The 18,328-nt window shown below is 38.2% G+C and overlaps 1 long non-coding RNA gene across 1 annotated transcript in view; it reads left to right on the forward strand.

Moving 5' to 3' along the window:
* The first annotated feature begins 8,847 nt into the window (after positions 1 to 8,847).
* LOC138166664 (uncharacterized) overlaps positions 8,848 to 18,328 on the forward strand; it is a 32,503-nt gene continuing 23,022 nt past the window's right edge. Inside the window, exon 1 of the long non-coding RNA XR_011169688.1 lies at positions 8,848 to 9,965. This is a non-coding gene — a long non-coding RNA (uncharacterized lncRNA). The remainder of the gene's footprint in view (positions 9,966 to 18,328) is intronic.

The following is an 18,328-nucleotide window of genomic DNA, read 5'->3' on the forward strand; positions in this document are numbered from 1 at the left end:
TAAGTCATTTACAATTGATCATTGTACAGTATTGCTGCTACTGTGCACAATTTCATTCAGTATCAGTTCATGTAAGTCTTTCCAGGTCCTGGAATGTGCCCCTGAAGTCCATCTGCTCATCATTTCTTTTAGAACAATAGTATTCTGTGACATCCACATGCCACAACTTACTCAGTCTTTCACCAAATGATGGCCATGCCCTCCATTTCCACTTCTTGAACACCACAAAAAAAGCTGTTATAAATATTTTTGTACATGTGGGTCCTTTTACTGTTTTTATGATCTCTTTGGGATACAGACCTACACCCTTACTAGTGGTATTGATGGATAAAAGGATGTGCATAATTTTATAGCCCTTTGGGCATAGTTCCCAATTGCTCTCTAGATTGTTTGGTTCAATTCACAACTCCACCAACAAAGTGTTTAGTATTCCAATTTTCCCACATTTTTTCCCAACTTTTATCATTTTCCTTTTCTGTCAAATTAGCCAATCTGATAGGTGTGAGGTGGTACCTCAAAGTTGTTTTAATTTGCATTTTTTTAATCAGTACTGATTTAGAGCAATTTTTTTCTTATAGGTAGAAGCAGAACCAAGAGAGAACAGTGTCCCAAAATTCTTAGTAGAAGAGAATATCAAGAAGAGAATGGTCATCAGTGTCAACTGTTTCAGAGATGTGAAAAGAGGGTGAGGAGTGAGATAAGGTCATTGGATGGGGTAATGTAGAGATCACTGTTAACTTGGGAGGAAGCAGTTTTGTTTGAATGAAGAGGTTAGAAGCTAGAGGGTTGAGGAAGAGAGTGAGCAGAAAGGAGATGGAGCTCCTATTGTAGAGGGCCTTCTCTAGGCTTAAATCTTTTGTAAATCACTTCAGTGATTATCTATTTCTGAATCATTACCACAGTCCTTCCTCACAGTTAATAGTTAATGACTTTCTGGTTTGCCCCTCACAAATAAATCATATTCATCAGAAATGGGACAGAAGAATTGAAAAAAAAAAAGAAAATTGGTGTGCAATATCTCTACAGAATCTCATATTTAGTAATACTCAAAGCCCTATATAATTCTGTCAGGATATTTTCAAATTATTTTTTCAATTAATATGAATTTATTTTCTCTCCCATCCCCCATTCCACTCTTGGCAGGGGAAGTAGCTACAGACATTAAAAATCATATATATATAGGGGCGGCCAGGTAGCACAGCAAATAAGAGCGCTGGCTCCAGCGTCAGGATGACCTGGGGATTGAATCTGGTCTCAGATACTTAGCACCACACCCAGAAATAACTGGCCGTGTAACCTTGAGCAAGTTACTTAACCCTGATTGCATTTAAAAGAAATAATAAAAAAAATTATATATAAACAAAACCCCACTTTGTCTATATGCTACCTGTGGTATCATGATTGCTTGGGGAGCTCATGCAACTGGGGTTGGGGGTTGGCAATGGCACAATGGATGGATTCCTAAGCCTGGGATCAGAAAGATTCATCTTCCTGAATTCAAATCTGGCCTCAGGCATATACAACCTGTGTGACTCCAGGCAAGTCACTTTACCCTATTTGCCTCAGTTTCCTCATCTGTAAAATAAGTTGGAGAAAGAAATGGCAAATCACTACTGTACCTTTGCAAGGAAAGGGCAAACTACTCCTGTACCTTTGCTAGCAAAACCCAAATGGGGTCAGACACTGAAAAACAACTAAAAAACAAAATGGAGATAGAAGTATATGATCTTTAAGGTCTCTCCAAACTCCAAATTTACTATCCTTTAACCCTATTATTTCTGGATTAACTGTCAAAGTCAAACTCCTGGTTCTAATGAAAGTCCAGTTTACAAATATAAAAACCAGCTTCAATAACCTCTCTATTAATGTAATTAATGAAGGCTACAGCCAGGCATAGTGGTGTTAGTATGCAGTCCTTCCTTCCAAGAAGGCTAAGGCTAGTGGATTATTTGAGCTCCATAGTTCTGAGCTGCGGTGGAGCTGAAGCCAATTTGTTGTATACACTTTTTGACATCAATAGAGTGAGCCCCAGGAAGCAAAGGGTCCCAAGGTTATCTAAGAAGAGACAAAGTAGCCCATATCAGGAAAAAAATGGCAGGATAAAGCTTTAGGTCAGTAGATACTGTGATGAATTACACAGGTGTCTGATTCATTTAAATCTTAGGCAAGATTTAAACCACAAATATTAAAACTAGAGATTTTATAAGTACATTTAAAATATAGATTTGAAATATGATGATGATGATGACAACAATAAAGGCAATTATATAAAGTCTAGTCATCTATATTATGGGAGAACAAAATGGCAAAGTTAACAGTGATCTCTAAATTACTTGATCCAATGACCTTTTCTCACTCCAATATTTTTGCCAAGAAAACCCTATGGATAATGTGGTCCATGGGCTTATGAAGAGTCAGACAGGACTAAACAACTGAACAGCATCAGTCAACTATTGCCTCCATAAGACAAGAAATAGCCAAGGAAAAAGGGTCATCTAAAGAGCAGCCTACTTGGCTACATGGACATATGGCAAGTGACTCAATAGAACCCCTTCCTCAACAGTTCCTTTGCTGAGCAAGTATTGGAGTTTTCTCTAAGGCCCACTTGTTTCTGACCCTTGAGATTTAACTTTCCAGGTATTTTCTGTTTTTGTCTCATTACATGGTCGTTTGAATCCCTGATAAGTGATGAAGAAAACCAAGTCATAAGATCACAGTTTATAGAGCTGGAAGGGACCCTAGCTATTCATAGCACTTTTCTACTACTCATTCTCAATTACCTTTAAATCCCAACAAAATCCCAATTTACCTATGTACTTCCATTGCACAAATCCCCAGCCTACTGATGAGGGAAGGTGATTAGGGTTAAGTGACTTGCCCAAGATCACACAGCTAGTAAGTGTTAAGTGTCTAAGGCCAGATTTGAACTCAGGTACTCCTGACTCCAGGGCCAGTGCTCTGTTTACTGCGCCACCTAGCCATTCCCTGTAGCCCTTTTCATACCACTTTTTCAATTTTATTGGATTATCCTCCCTGTCATTTACTCCATGCTGTTGTCAAATCTGCCTTATTATTATTCATCATACATGACATTCTATTTTCTCTCCATGCCTTTGCACTTTTCTTATGCATGGAAAACAGTCTTCAATTCTAGCTCTTAGTATCACCAGATGCATTCAAGACTCAATATTAATGCAACCTACCCAGTTATCCACCCAGTTGATAGAGCTCAGTCCCCCCACATCATCTATTTCTATTCCTTATATCCTTATGTTTTGTCCTTTCTATAGAATATAAGTTCATTGTAGGAAAAGACTTTTGATTTGATATCTCTAATCACCTAATGCCCAGTCTAGCAAAGAGTATGTATTTAATAAATATTTATTAATTGGTTGATTTATAGAAATCTAAGATATGTTGAGGTCAGCTAAGGTAGAAAAAATATTGCCATACTGACCTTAAATTTTCATCATTAACCTGGTCCTGACAGCAACAGTCCTGGCTGATTACTCCTTTTCATTAATTAGGTCTGAGATTATAAAGCTAGAAAACTCCTCGGTGGGGGAAGGGACAGAAAAAAGGGGAAAAAAACGGATTGGAAATAGGTTCTCTAGACCTCTGTCTCTCCTGGTAAGTCTGGAGTATGATTTGTCATGCAAGAGAGTATGGAGTTATGGTTCAACCTAAATTACCTGGCTACAAATATGATATATTTCCAAGATCAGTATAATTAATTACTCTATGGCTCTTCTCCTAGACCAACTTTTTAGATGCTGACTCTGTCAATCTCCTTTGTTATTTATCCATTTCAACTTGGTATCACATGCAAATTTGATGTTTTTCATCTGTAAGTTTACCCAAATCAATGGTAAAAAGTGTCACAAGCACAAAATGCTTGGGTATGTTATCAGATGCCTTCTGCTACATTGATATTAAGCCATTAACAACTAGTATTTTATTCTTGTCATCAAACCAGCACCAAATCCATCTTTTATTACTAATTAAGCCACATCTCTCCAAATTCTCCACAAAAGTAGAAGTCAAGGCAAAAGCTTTGCTAAATATCTAAGAAAATTCTATTTAAAACATTCCCTTGATTTATTAATACTGTAAGAAAATGAAACGGGGTAGTATGGATTGACTTATTCTTGTACTTTTTCTTTTCTTTTTTTGTTTGTTTCTTTGTTTTAATTTGCTCAAGACTAGGTCTCCCTAACTCTCCCAGGCTGAAAGTACAGTGGTCATTGGCTAGACCAATCCCATTGCTGAACAGCAAAGAATCGCATGCTCCATCTAAGCCTGCTTGCCCCTCCTTAGGCAGCCTCCTGCCTCATCTCCTTCCCCCAATTCTAGGAGATGGATTTTGGTCACCCAATTGTCATTAGTCCTTCTGCTACTCAGAACTTAAGGTCTAGCAATATACTAGCTTCAGCATGCCCTGAATAACTATAAGCCATGTCTGGCCCTGAGTTGGTCTTAATGAGGTCACATTGTATCTTTGCATTAGAAATTTCCTGCTACATATTCACTAACCATCCTATTAATTGCCCATTCTAAGCTATATGCAGGAATCAAAATAAAGCTCCCTCAACTCTATCTTGAAGAATATATTCTCTTACTATTTATGAAAATCAGGATAGCATTTGACCTACCCAAAGCTATGATACCTCTCCCACTTTCCATGATCTTTCAGATACCGTTGATAGTGGCTCAAGAATCATAGCTACCAATTCTTTCAAAATATGAGTATGCAATTAATCTCAGGCAAGGGACTTGAACTATCAAGGACAGCTAAATGATCTCTCAATATCTCCTTACATACATTATCTATCAACCCCCTGCCAGTCATTTGGCTTCAACACGGTTCCTGTGGTTCACAGGTTCATGAACCCTTATTTTTTTTCTAGGTCTGCTAGACCATGGGATGATAATTATCTTGACATTATCTTTATTTTCTCCTGGAAGTATGCCTGGCATGCAAGATGGGTCTAGGCTATCATCAATATCAATGCCTATGTCAACATTGGGTATTTGCCATATTGGAGAAGTGCCAGTCGGAGGAAGAAATGAAATTCTTGGGGAACAGAATGATTTGACAAGACGTAGGGACAGATTCATAAATGACAGAAATTTGGGAGACACATCAGTAAAATGCCTAGCTCTGTAACACACCACCAATGATTTATTGCTAGTTGTTGCTGTTTTCCTTTTCTAACAACCTACTTACAGACATGCTGAACCGTCAGAAGTTATTTAATTAGACACCAAAGTCTGAAAGTACATCCAAAGAGCTTAAACAGTATTTGTACCTCAACTATCATCTTTACATAGCTTCTCACAAAGAATTGTTGAGACAGATGCAGCCAATGTTGTTGTCAGGACTGCCCTGTCTCACTATCTTTCTCAAAATTGCAGTCTTGTTTGTATTTTTACTACAAGCTGATCTCAGTAAAGAACCAACCAACCAGTCAACACATGAATTTATTAAGTACCTGCTATGCTACTAGGTCTGTGCTAGGCACTGGGGATGCATAGGGGAAAAAAAAGAAGTAGCATCTTCCCTCAAGGAACTTACATTAAATTGGGAACATAGAACATGTTTATATATGAGGGAAAATATAAGATGTGTAAAATAAACTTAAAAATTATTTGATAGAGGACATGTTTTTGAAGCAATTTGTCAATAAGCAAATATTAAGTTATTATTTGCCAGGTGAGACAGCTAGGTGGCTCAATGGATTGACTGCTAGGCATGGAGTAAGGAAGACCTGAGTTAAATTTGGCCTCAGACACTGGCTGTGTGACCCTGAGCAATTTACTTAGCTGTTGTTTGCCTCAATCCACTCAAGAAGGAAATAGAAAACCATACCAATATCGTTGCCAAGAAAACCCCATGGACAGCAATGGCATGCTACGGTCCATGGGGTTACTGAGTCAAACAAAATTGATCAGCCAAATATAAATAATGTTAAGAACCTGGATAGAAGTAAAAATTCCCTTATAATTAGATCTAATCAGGAGATAGTTCCTCCACCCCTGCATCCAAGAGAAGCATGTGACAAATGTATCATATGTTACTGTTATTCTTCCTTCCTTTTCAAAGGGGACCAACAACATCATGGGCTCATGTCTTGACTTGTTCATAAATTGAATTTAAATGAGTTGTCAACGTCTCTTTCTCTTGCAGAGTCATCACAATCCAAGAAAAAAAGCAAGAAAAGTGGCGATGGCCCAAGATGCAGAGGATGACTTTGGAGTGTACAATGTCCAACCAAGCTCTAAGTGCTCCACCATGCTTGCTTTGGTTACCTTCACGGCCACTGTAACAAATCATTCTCATCCACCCATTCTACTAGGTGAAGTCTTCATGTCCTTGGAGTAGATATCCCCCATCACTGACACGTTTGAGGCCAGTCAGTTATCCTCACCCTCTGCCTAGCCCTAGATTGTTCACCAGGGTGTGGCGCTGAACTTGCAACAGCTTCTCAGAGTCACAGGTGAGTGCTGAGTGCCCGGTGGATACCACAGGTGATAGAGAAGCCCTGAAAATCATTCTGCCAGCCTTGGCATCAGGTGCTAGCCCTCCTTGTACACCTCATACGCTTCGCCTTCCATATTGCTGTAGAGGACAGCACCATCCTCCCAGTTGGCATCATCTTCACTCCTCTGAAGCTGCCACAACTTTAATGCAGGCCCTCATCATCCCACACCTTGATCATTGCAGTGTCCTGCCAGTGGATCAATCTGCCTGCCTCAAGTCTCTTCCCACTCCATTCCATTCTCCATTCATCCTGTAAAGTGATTTCCCCAAAGCTCATGTCCAATGATGTCACCCCTCCACCAAATAAACGCAAGTGACTTCCTATTGCCTCCAGAATCAAATACAAAATCTTATGTTTGGCATTCAAAGCCCTTCATAATTTAGTCTTCCAATCTTCTTCCACTTTACTCCCCAACACATATGTTTTGTTTCGGTGCCACTGGCCTCCTGGCTGTTCAGTGAACAAGACACTCCATTTCTCTGCTCCAGGCATTTGCTCTGGCTGTCCCAAATGCTGTTCCTCTTCCACTCTATGGATCTTTCAGACTTCCTTTAAGTTCTAACTAAAATTCCATCTTTTTATAAGAGGTATTCCCCAACCCCTCTTAATTCCAGTGCTCTCCCTGTAGTAATTATTTCCTATTTATCCTCTATATAGCTTGCTCTGCATTTATTTCTTGTTATTATATGTTGTCTCCCAATTAGACTGTAAGCTCCTTTAAGGTAGGTACTACCCCTTGCCCCTTTTTGTATCACCAGAAATTAGTATAGGATATGCCACATAATAAATGCTTAATTAATGCTTATTGATTGATAGAGTGATATAGAAATGTTGTCCAGGAGGGTAAAGGAACAGAGTAAGTGATGTGATCTGGAACAACTTATGAGTCTAGACAAATAGAAATTCCTCATGGTCTCATCTCACCAGAAGGAATAGAAATGGGTGACTCCCTCCTTATCCAAGTAGACAGTGGAATTAAGTAGTCCAAATGTTCTGTGGTCAGGGGATGATGGAAAGAATTAAGAGGAAAGGGAAGGGGAAAGGTGGTATACTGTAGCAGCAAGCACCCCAGCATCCCCAGGGTGGCTGCCAACAAAGGTTCTTAGATCTGCTTTTCTAAAGGAAAGCAACTCAAAATGGGTTAACAATCTTGCTTTAATCAATCAGATATATCATTTATCTTGTTCAGACGAAAAGGTCAGCACCCCGAACTTCAGAGTATACAGACAGAAGTTACAAAGCAGAAGTTACAAGAAAACATATCAAGCAGACCGCCTCCAACTGTCTTGACCATTACATCCATACCTAGTCAGTTACCAGAGAGGGAAGCATCAACATTTGGGTGGACTCCCAATGGCTGCCCAGAGTCTCATCTGGTCAAATCACACAACATTTCTCAAAAGTGAGTCCCGAAACAAAGTCTCACATCAGGAATTATATAGCCTTCTCCTGGGTCAGAGAATGTCACAACCCTCTTGACCCACTGCCCAATCACAAAGCACCAAGGTATGGGTGTTCCTGAAAAACAAGCCTCCTACCACAGGCTCCAGGTGCACTTAACCTAGGAGTAGGGAAGATCTTAAAAATTTACATTCCTATAACATATACCTAAGTAATATAGGGTCTTTCCATTGCCCAGTTGTCCCAAAGGGTATAATGAAGAAGAAGACTGGGAACAAAACTAGAGAATCCTATGCAATCTGTGCAGGAAACTAAAGGCTACGTGACTAAAGATGGTATTGTGTGCATTGTTGCAAGTTGAAGTTAGGGACACTGGTTAGTTTAGACCATCATCACCCTCTCCATGATCTTAAGCAAGTACTGAGAATAAGAATAAGAATCTCAAGTTAAATAGCATTGATGTATCTTCACAAAAGTATCTACAATAAAATCACATTTAGTCACACATTCTCTGGAAGAATCTCTGCCTTGAATTTTGGGAAATTTTCAAATATAAAGAGAGACAGTATTCAAGTGTGGTAGAAGAAACATTACTAGAGATTCTGGTAGAGGGCATGAGGGAAGGTATATTCATTTTCATGCAAATTATTACCTTTCTCTCAACATACTCATTTTCTTATTTGCCTCATTAATCTATACACTTGTGAAATAAGAAAATCATATTTTGTAAGTTAATTCAGTCTCTTATGAGAACTTGTCCCCTTGATGACCCCTTAAAAAACAAGCCGACCTTGCACTTTGAAGCAGCAAACAACTTTAGGCCAGAGCCGGGAACTAGTCACTCCCAAGAATAGAATGCACCCAGAGGGGACTTGACTACTCCCCTCTATGTGCTTGCTGGTGTTATCAGCAACCAGTCTCTTCTGCTTTCAAGATTGCAACCTCCACTAATGACCACCAGACTGTTCCTGTTCCAAATTGTCAAAACATGAATGAAATATGAAAAACAGAAGACACGTAAACGATGAGTCTGCTAACTATAGTTGGCTGCGTGCCTTCTTTGTTCTCAGCCCTTAAAAACCCTAGCTCGAGACCCAAAGATATGAGTCTCACCCGTGGGAATGACGATTCGCCCGGGGTTTTCCCACTGGGGTCTCAGGCTGGAGAAAACGGGACTCCCCCAGCAAATTGACGAGAGATGGTGCTCCCCTGATGTGGTGATGTTTTCTTTTTTCTTTTTCCTCTATCCTAATTATTATAATCATTGTATTTTTAGTATTTCTTTAATTGTGCTAGGAATATTGTATTGCTGATGCCGATTTAAGCTTCCTTGCTTCTATGTTCAATAAAACTCCTTCCTCTCTTAAGACTGTGTCGTTTGTGGGAGCGAATCCGAACCTCAAAACTTACATAACAACTTGTTAAGCATGGTTATAGGTTGGAGGGGGAGGAAAAGTGGAGGGAAAACTTTGATTGCAGGATTCTTAATTTTACTGAACAGAGAGCACAGTAGCAAAGGAAAATTCACATCAATATATACAGGTTATTTACTATCCTCTTGTGCTTAGTTAAGCAACTGGTGGAGAGGAGGACTAAAAGAAAGATTGGTGAATGTAAAGAATATATTATTGTGTAAAAATAATAACAGTAAATAATTATCAAAGCAGTTATTGGAAAGGTTAGAGTCAAGGAGGGAATTGATGCCAAGAATACCTCCAAAAGAGTTCTGTTTAAAAGCTAAAAGAGAACATGGGAGAGTGGGAAGTGTTTTGCTTTTGGGTGAGACAATGAAATTCTATTCAACAGGTGTTTAACTCCCTGTTAGGTTCAAAGACTGAGGACTACAAGGAAAAAGCAACAACATCAACAGCCCCTGCCCCCAGGAGCTTACATTATACTGGGGAGATACAACATTTACACAGATAGATGATTGCAATAAAATTTGAGGAAGGAGAGAAAAATAGGGGATCCAGAAAGTCTTCCTGTAGGATCCCTGAAGGAAAGAATGTGTGCTGCAGAAAGGTAAGGGATGAGAATAAAGAAAAGCCATTAGCTTTGGTAAATTAAGAGAGAAGTTTCACTTGAATAAAGAGGTCAAAAGCCAGATTGCAGAAAGTTTAGAAGAGAGAGAGAGATGGAAAAGTGGAAGCACCTTCTGTAGAGGAATGTCTTAGGGAGTTGCAATACAAAGTAGGAGAGAAATATAGGGCAATGACTAACGGAGATACCAGATTGCTTCAATTTTTTTTTTGTTGTTTTGTTTCAGGATGGAGGAGAGATGAATGTGGTTGTAGGCAGAAGGGAAGGAATCAGTAGATAGTGAGAGACTGAAAATGAAAGAGTAGGAATAATAGTGGATGCACTCTGTTGGTAAAGACAGGAAGGGATGAGATTAAAGGTGTGTGCAGAGGTATGGCACATGATCTGAGTGTTGAAAACAGCTAGGGATTTTATAAATAAGAGATGGAGAGGAAGAGTATTACTGGAAAGGAAGGCAGCCAGGGATAAGGCACAGAGGAGAGAGATGAAATGTCACATACAAAGATTTGGTCTTCAAAGACCTTGCCTGGGTCAAAAAAGGACACAAGAAAGTAGAAAATATAATCAAATTACTCAAAAAGATCTTTGTTCTCATGATTTTGGAGCTTCCTCCAATGATGTATATTATAATCTATAAATTTTTGCCCAGTCTCATCTATGTCCTATAAAAATATGTACACCAAAATAATTTTATATGAGTTTTCCACATATAAATATATGATATGCAGATAAAATAAATTATGTGTGAAAATATATAAATACATATAACATACATATAATATATATACTATATATGAATAAAACACATAGATTTCTATGTGTATGCATATATCTACATATGCATTTACAAATATATGTGTGCATATATGATTGTGTGTATGTGATCCTATGGAACTGGTAACTAGCTCAAAACCTCTTCAAATGGTATATGGCATCCTCTTTCCTATAGTTATTTTAAAAAATACTATTTTTTTGTGAAGGACACACCTTGACATAGTCACTATATCCTCATTTACCCCAATTAAGAGTAGACAAAAGAAAATAGAGTATGAGAGACTCTAGAGTCCTGGACTGTATGGGTTCTCTCCTGTACTTGTAGACTTGGAGAGCTTTGGGTTTAAGAAGTAAATACTGAAGTCAGAACTCTAAAGCTGTGCTCCAGAGTTCACAAAATTATAGATGGGGAATGTCTATAGTATATGATAGTGATGGAATCTGTGCTATAAGAAATTATGAACTCGATGACTTTAGAAAAACATGGAAAGACTTGCACAAAATAACAGAGCAAACAGATCCAAAAGAACACTGTATACAGTAAAAGCAATATTGTTATAATAATGACTTTGAGTAAATAAATTATTTTGACTACTATAAATACTCAAATTAAAAATAAAGGGCATATGGGGGGGTGGCTAGGTGGCGCAGTGAGTAGAGTGCCAGTCCCGGTGTCAGGAGGACCTGAGTTTAGTTCTGACCTCAAACATTTAACACCCACACAAAAACACTAGCTGTGTAACCTTGGGCAAGTTACTTAACCCCAATTGCCCTCCTAAAGGCAAAAAAAAAATTTAAAAATTAAAAAAAAAAATAAAGGGCATATGAAGAAAGACAGTATTGGCATCCAGAAAAAGAACTGATAAATAGTCAATAACCTCTCTAGGGCTGGCTGGAGGAGGAAAAAATAAATTTCATGACAATTTTAAATATTTGACAGGATAAAAAAGTTGTACATAGTAGATTTGCAGTTTCATGTGAAAACATCTTTTTTTGTTGTAGTATGTTATGGAAATGCTTTTATTCCATAAACTAAAAGTGAAATTAAAGAAAAAAAGAAAAAAAGTCAGATCTACTGTGAGAGAAATCACTGAAGAGAATGGATCTAAAATCAATACCATTGAAAAAATAGTGAAGTCCTTATTAATAAATATCACTACTCTTATGGATGAAATATAAAACATTCATTTTCTATATCATATTATCATTGCCTAATAGAATGTAATTTTCTTGAGAGCGGAGACTATTTTTTGCATTTTTTTTAAACAAAGTTCCTTACGTGAATTAGTCTTGTTGAATTTAATTGAAATGAAAAAATAAATAAGAGCATAGAGTTATATTCAGATCTGGAAGGGACTTTAGAGATCTTGTGGTCTGGTTCCCTCATTTAACAGACAAGGAAACTAATGTCCAAAAAGGTTAACTGACTTTTAAAAGCAAGATCTTGAGCTTTGGATGAAGCATTCTAGGGTAGAGAGGCAGCATGATAGAGAATAGAAGGCTTTCCTTGGGTCCAGTGGGGTCTGGATTCATAATTCCTTGCCACAACTCATATTCCAAGTCCAGTTAAAACTAAACTAAACTAAACTAAACAACTAAAATACTAAGGTAAGAGATGACATTTGCCTGCAGGTTTGTGCAGCTGTGCATAAGGCACATCGCTAGAAGGCAGGGGTTATAAAAACATTTTGTCTCTGATTTCTGAAGGGAGGGCAAATGATTTGTCCTTGTCACTGGGTGCTAAACCTGTTCTATGCAAATCTCACTCACTCAGGCTGTGAATCTTTTCAAGCTCATTTCATGAGCTATTTACTAATCCACTGGACTAATTGCAATTGAACTCCCCTGTTTTTAATCTTGGTACAACTTTCCATTTGAGAAAGAAATAGGGAGGAAATAAGCATATATATTAAGCACTTATTTTAAACCATATATATATATATATATATATATATATATTTTTTTTTAAAGAATTATAATCTTGGGGCAGCTAGGTGTTGCAGTGAATAGGGCATTGGCCCTGGAGTCAGGAGGACCTGAGTTCAAATCTGCTGTCAGACACTTACTAGCCCCGTGACCTTGGGCAAGTCACTTAACCCCAATTGCCCTGCCCTCCCCCCTCCAAAAAGAAAATAAAAGAATTACACACTTATTGCAGAGATCTTTGATCATTTTATTGTAGAAATCTTTGTGATCTTTGGGAAGAGGATAAAAATAAAAAGCTTCATTAACTAAAACCATCATGGTCACAAGAACTCAAAAGCCACATTAAGAGTAGTTGTGATCATATTAAATTCTGACTGTACCAAGAATTAAAAGCAAAGAGTTCCTACTGAGATGAATCTTTCAAAACAATCTGGTCATATCATTTGCATAGTAAAGTGTTTGTTTTCCCTTATTGTTATTTTGTTATTGTCACAGAGGCACTTGACAAATATGAACTCATTTAATCCTTACAACAATACTAGGAGATGATTAATAATAATAGTAGTAGCTAATATTTATGTAGCACTTACTCTATACCACAAATATTATGTCATTTGATATTCACAACAACCCTGGGAGGAAGATGCTATTATTATCACCATTTTATAGTTGAAGAAATTGAGTCAGACAGGTGTTAAGTGAGTGACTTGTCTAAGGTCTTGTTGGATTCATAGTAGTGCTTCATGACCAAATTTGGTCTTATGCTTATCATGGACCACCTGGGGCTGGTGTGAAACAATTCTGGGATTTTGCTTCAGCACAGTTCTTCCAGAGGGTGAGTGTACAAGATTGTTGTTGTGCCAAACTTAGGGCACACCTTGTTTGCTGGGCCTCAGTTCTGGAAAACAAGGTATCTCCTAATAGTGAAAAGAGAACAATGATCTTGTCATGGGCATTCTGACAGTCTCACATGTAGTAATTTTCAAAGGCTTTATTTGAATTCAATTCTTTCTGATTCTAGGTCCCACACTTTGTCCACTCTGCCACCTAGATGAGAACTTTTGGTTAGCAGACATAATTCCGTCTGTGATACCCTGGCTTTTACTTCAGCAGAGTCATGTATTCCTTTGTTTGCATTGGACTTGGACTGTGGCTGGAGGAGCTAGATTTGTTTAGACTAGATGAGGTATGATTGGGGGTGTGGTAGGGAGGAGTAAGCATAGAGCCATCTTTCAGAATCTGAAAGGGTTTCAAGTAAAGAAGAATTTGATGTTTTCTTTTTAAACTAAGTGGAATGAGCTAGGAGAAATGAGTGGACCCTCCAGAGACATAGGTTTAGGGTTGTCATAAGGAAATTTTCCCTAATAATTAAAACCACAAAGTTATAGAACTAAATAAATCAATAAGCACCTATTAAGTGCCTAGTATAATCCAGACACAGTGTTTGACTCTAGGGATACAAAGACAAAAACCAAAACAGTTAATGTCCTCAAGAATCTTACATTCTTTTGGGGAGGATGTACATTTATACAAAAGGTATGCATTAGCAGGAGGGATTGGGAAGCAGTCCTTGTAAAAAGTGGAGCTTGATGTGAGCTGAAGGGAACTAGGGACTGAAAAAGAGAGAGTGAGGAAGGAGTGCATTTTGAGCATGAGAAACAGTGCAGGAGGCATGGAGATGAGACAAAGTGCTCAGTGTGAGTCAAAAGAAGGCCCATTTATCTGGACTGTGAAGTGTGTGGAAGGTGGCAGTGTATTAAAAAGCTGGAAACATAGGTTGGAGCTCAGTTGTAAACAGTTCTAAATTCTGAATAAGAGTTTATGCTCACTTTGCCTGATAGTTAAAAGGCTCCTCAGGAACCATCTCTTCTAACTCACCCCCCCCCCAACACATCATCATCATCATCATCATCATCATCATCATCATCATCATCTTCTTCTTCATTATTTTAAGTAACTAGTAGAAGCTTTTTAAATTTATTACTGCTTCCCATACTTTGCCCATATAATTTATTCTCTTTTGTCCATGCTTGTGTTATTTACTTTAGAACATAAGCCCCTGGGGTGGAATCAAGATGGCAAAGTAGAAACAGGACTTCCATGCAATTTCGGGTCTCACCTCCTCCAATTCATGTAAAAAATGACTCTAGACAAACTTTGGAGGTCCAGAACCCACAAAATGACACAGAGCAGCTGGCAGGAAGCATCCAGCTCAGCAGTCTGTGGGCCAAGGGCAGCCCCACCACCCCCCTAGCCTGCGGTTTTAGCTTCAGGGCAGCCTGCCCCAGCTGGAGGGACTTCAGAACATTAGCAGCTATGGCAGTTTCCAGAAATTATCAACCCATTGATGGTAAGGACAAAGTGAGAGGTCAGTACGGTGTGGAATTTGGGACCTAGGAAGTTGGGAGTGCAGTCCAGCCTTTGGCCCTTGGGGAGAGAAGCAGCTAAGGCTCCACGGTTGTGCAGCCAGCCCCCACATGGCTGCTTCAGAGCTCCTGGTCTGCAGATTGTAGGGGGACCAAGCAACCAGCCCAAGGAGTAATTGCTCTTGCTTTAACCTGCTTGGATCTGGATTGCTGTCTAGGGTGGGGGATCCTAGAGTGCATGAAGAATTTGCCAGAGCTTGTGGAGGCTTCAAAGAGGCACCCAACTAATAGCTCCAGCAGCTGCAAAAATCCCAGTGTTTGGGATAAAGCTCCCATTTTTGGTAGCAGAGTTCTACTGTGGCACAAGGCTCAAAAGTCAAATAATTGAGTGGCAACATGAGCAAGCAAAGGAAGCAAAGCAAACAGAACAATCCAACTTTACACTCCTATTTTGTGAACAAAAGGGATCAAAAAATGGAACAGGAAGGAGACAGCAAAGTCAGAATTCCTGTACCTAAAGCTTCCAAGAAAAATATAAGCTGGTTACAAGCCATAGAGTAGCTTAAAAAGGATTTTGAAAAATCAAATAAGAGAAGTGCAGGAAAAATTGTGACAAGAAATGAGAATGATGGAAGAAAATTATGAAATGAGAGTCAACAACCTGACTGAAGAAAATAACACCTTAAAAAGTAGACTAACTCAAATGGCAAAAGAGGCTCAAAAAGGCAATGAGGAGAAGAATGGATTAAAAAGCCGAATTTGCCAGATGGAAAAACAATCTCAAAAGCTCACTGAAGAGAATCATTCTTTCAGAATTAAATTGTAGCAAATGGAAGCTAGTGACTTTATGAGAAATTAAAATACTATTAAACAGATACAAACTAATTAAAAAATAGAAAGCAATGTGAAATATCTCATTGGAAAAACCACTGACTTGCAAAATAGATCCAGGAGAGATAATTTAAAAATTATTGGACTACCTGAAAGCCATGATCAAAAAAATAACCTAGACATCATCATTCAAGAAATTCTCAATGAAAATTGTCCTGGTGTTTTAGAACCAGAGGGCAAAATAGAGGTATGTACTGATCACCTCCTGAAAAAGATCCCCAAAAGAAAACTCCTAGGAATATTATAGCCAGGTTCCAGAGTTCCCAGATTAATGAGAAAATATTACAAGCAGCCAGGAAGAAACAATTTCAATATTGTGGAAACACAATCAGGATAACTCAGGACCTGGCAACTTCTACCCTGAGGGATCGAAGGGCTTGAAATATGATATTCCGGAGGTCAAAGGAGCTGGCATTAAAACCAAGAATCACCTACCCAGCAAAACTAAGTATCATGTTTCATGGGAAAATATGGTCATTCAGTGGAATAGAGGGCTTTCAGGCATTCTTGAGGAAAAAAAACAGAGTTGAATAGAAAATTTGACATTCAGATACAAGAAGCAAGAGAAACATGAGAAGTTAAACAGGGCAAAGAAATCATAAGCAACTTAGCAAAGTTGAACTACTAATATACTTACATGGAAATACGATAATTGTAACTTATGAAACTTTTCTCAGTATGATAATAATTGAAGGGAATAGAGATGTATATATGTGTATATATATATATATATATGTACATATATATGTCTATATAGGATGGTATATGGGCATCTGAATATATTTGTGAGTGTGTGTTTATATGTTTATAGGTATACATAAATAGAGCGCCCAGGACCAATATAACAGGAAGGGATGATACTTAAAAGGTGAAATTAAGAGGTGAGAGAGGAATATAATGAGAGGAGATGGGGAGAGACAGAATGGGGTAAATTATATCATATAGAAGAGGCAAGGGAAAACTGTTACAATGGAGGGGAAGAAGAGGAAGGCAAAAGGGAATAAGTCAACCTTATTCTCATTGAATTTGGCTTAGGGAGGGAATGACATACACCCTAAATAAGTTATCTCACCCTACAGGAGAGTAGAGGGAAAGGGGAAGAGAGGAGGGATAATGGAAGGGAGGGCAGGCTTGGAAGGGGAGGGAAGTTGGAAGCACCCACTTTTGAAAAGGGACAGGATCAAAGTGGAGAATGGAACAAGTGAGGGGGTGGGATAGGATGGAGGGAAATATAGTCAGTCTTTCACAATATATTCATTATGAAAATATTTTGCATAGCTACACATGTACAACCTATACTGAATTGCTTATTTTACCAATGAGGGTGGGTGACAAGGGAGGAAGGGAAAGAATCTGGAATCCAAAGGTTTAAAATTAAATGCTTAAAAAATATATACATATTATTATTAATATTTTACATGTAACTGGGAAATGAGATAAACAGGCACTGGGGCATACAGATCCACCATGCCCTACTGGAAAGTCAAAAAATAAAAAAAGAGAGAAAAATAAAAACATAGGCCCCCTGGAGTGAAGAAATGTTTCCTTCCTTCCTTCCTTCCTTCCTTCCTTCCTTCCTTCCTTCCTTCCTTCCTTCCTTCCTTCGTTCTTTTCTTTGCCTCTCTTTCAGTTAGTATCTAAACTCTTTCACATTTGGCAAATCAAGATTAATCCCTTTCAGTGTCTGCTCAAGTAATAAATGTTAATATTATTGTATCTGCAAAACTATTTTAGCAATGACCTTGAGCATGTTTTCAAAATTAGTTCTTGTTCTAAGAGTTTACACTCAACACTCATGAGCCAGGGTTTTAAAAGCTTGACTCTTCACACCCTTTCCCACAGGGTACTTAGCAAAACCTTCACAGTTATAAAGTTGGTGACAGTCATAGTTTTATAAATAAAAACTCTTCTCATGCTTCAGTTAATTTTAATAACCATAATTCATAATAAGTTCAATACAGTGTGAGAGTCTAATAATGTAGATTCATGGTCTCCTGCCTTAGAACATTAAAAGGCATGAGGCGAGAGGAGGGGTGAAATTACAACTATTCCATAAACTTAAAATGCACATCTATGTAGACGTGCATGCAGCTTTGTCATTAATAAAGTTTTTGTTTTGTTGTTTTTTTTTCTTTATCCTGAAAATAATATCTTCCATGACAGAGAGCATGTTATAGTATAGAAAGGTCCAGGCTGTAAGACATGGAGACTGAAGTTTCAAATGAATACAAGAACCATGAAGACAGGCAATGATTCATTTTTATTCTTGATTTCCTGGAGCCTAGCACAGTACCTACTACATATTAGGCTTCTAAGAAACATTTTCTTGAAACATTTTGGTGGTGTGACCCTGGGCAGATCATTTACCATCTCAGAGAGGTCTAGGAA

This window comes from Petaurus breviceps, unplaced genomic scaffold (genome assembly GCF_028583685.1).
Source record: "Petaurus breviceps papuanus isolate PSGF00001 unplaced genomic scaffold, PetGlider_PUasm1.0 225, whole genome shotgun sequence".
Taxonomy (NCBI): Eukaryota; Metazoa; Chordata; class Mammalia; order Diprotodontia; family Petauridae; genus Petaurus; species Petaurus breviceps.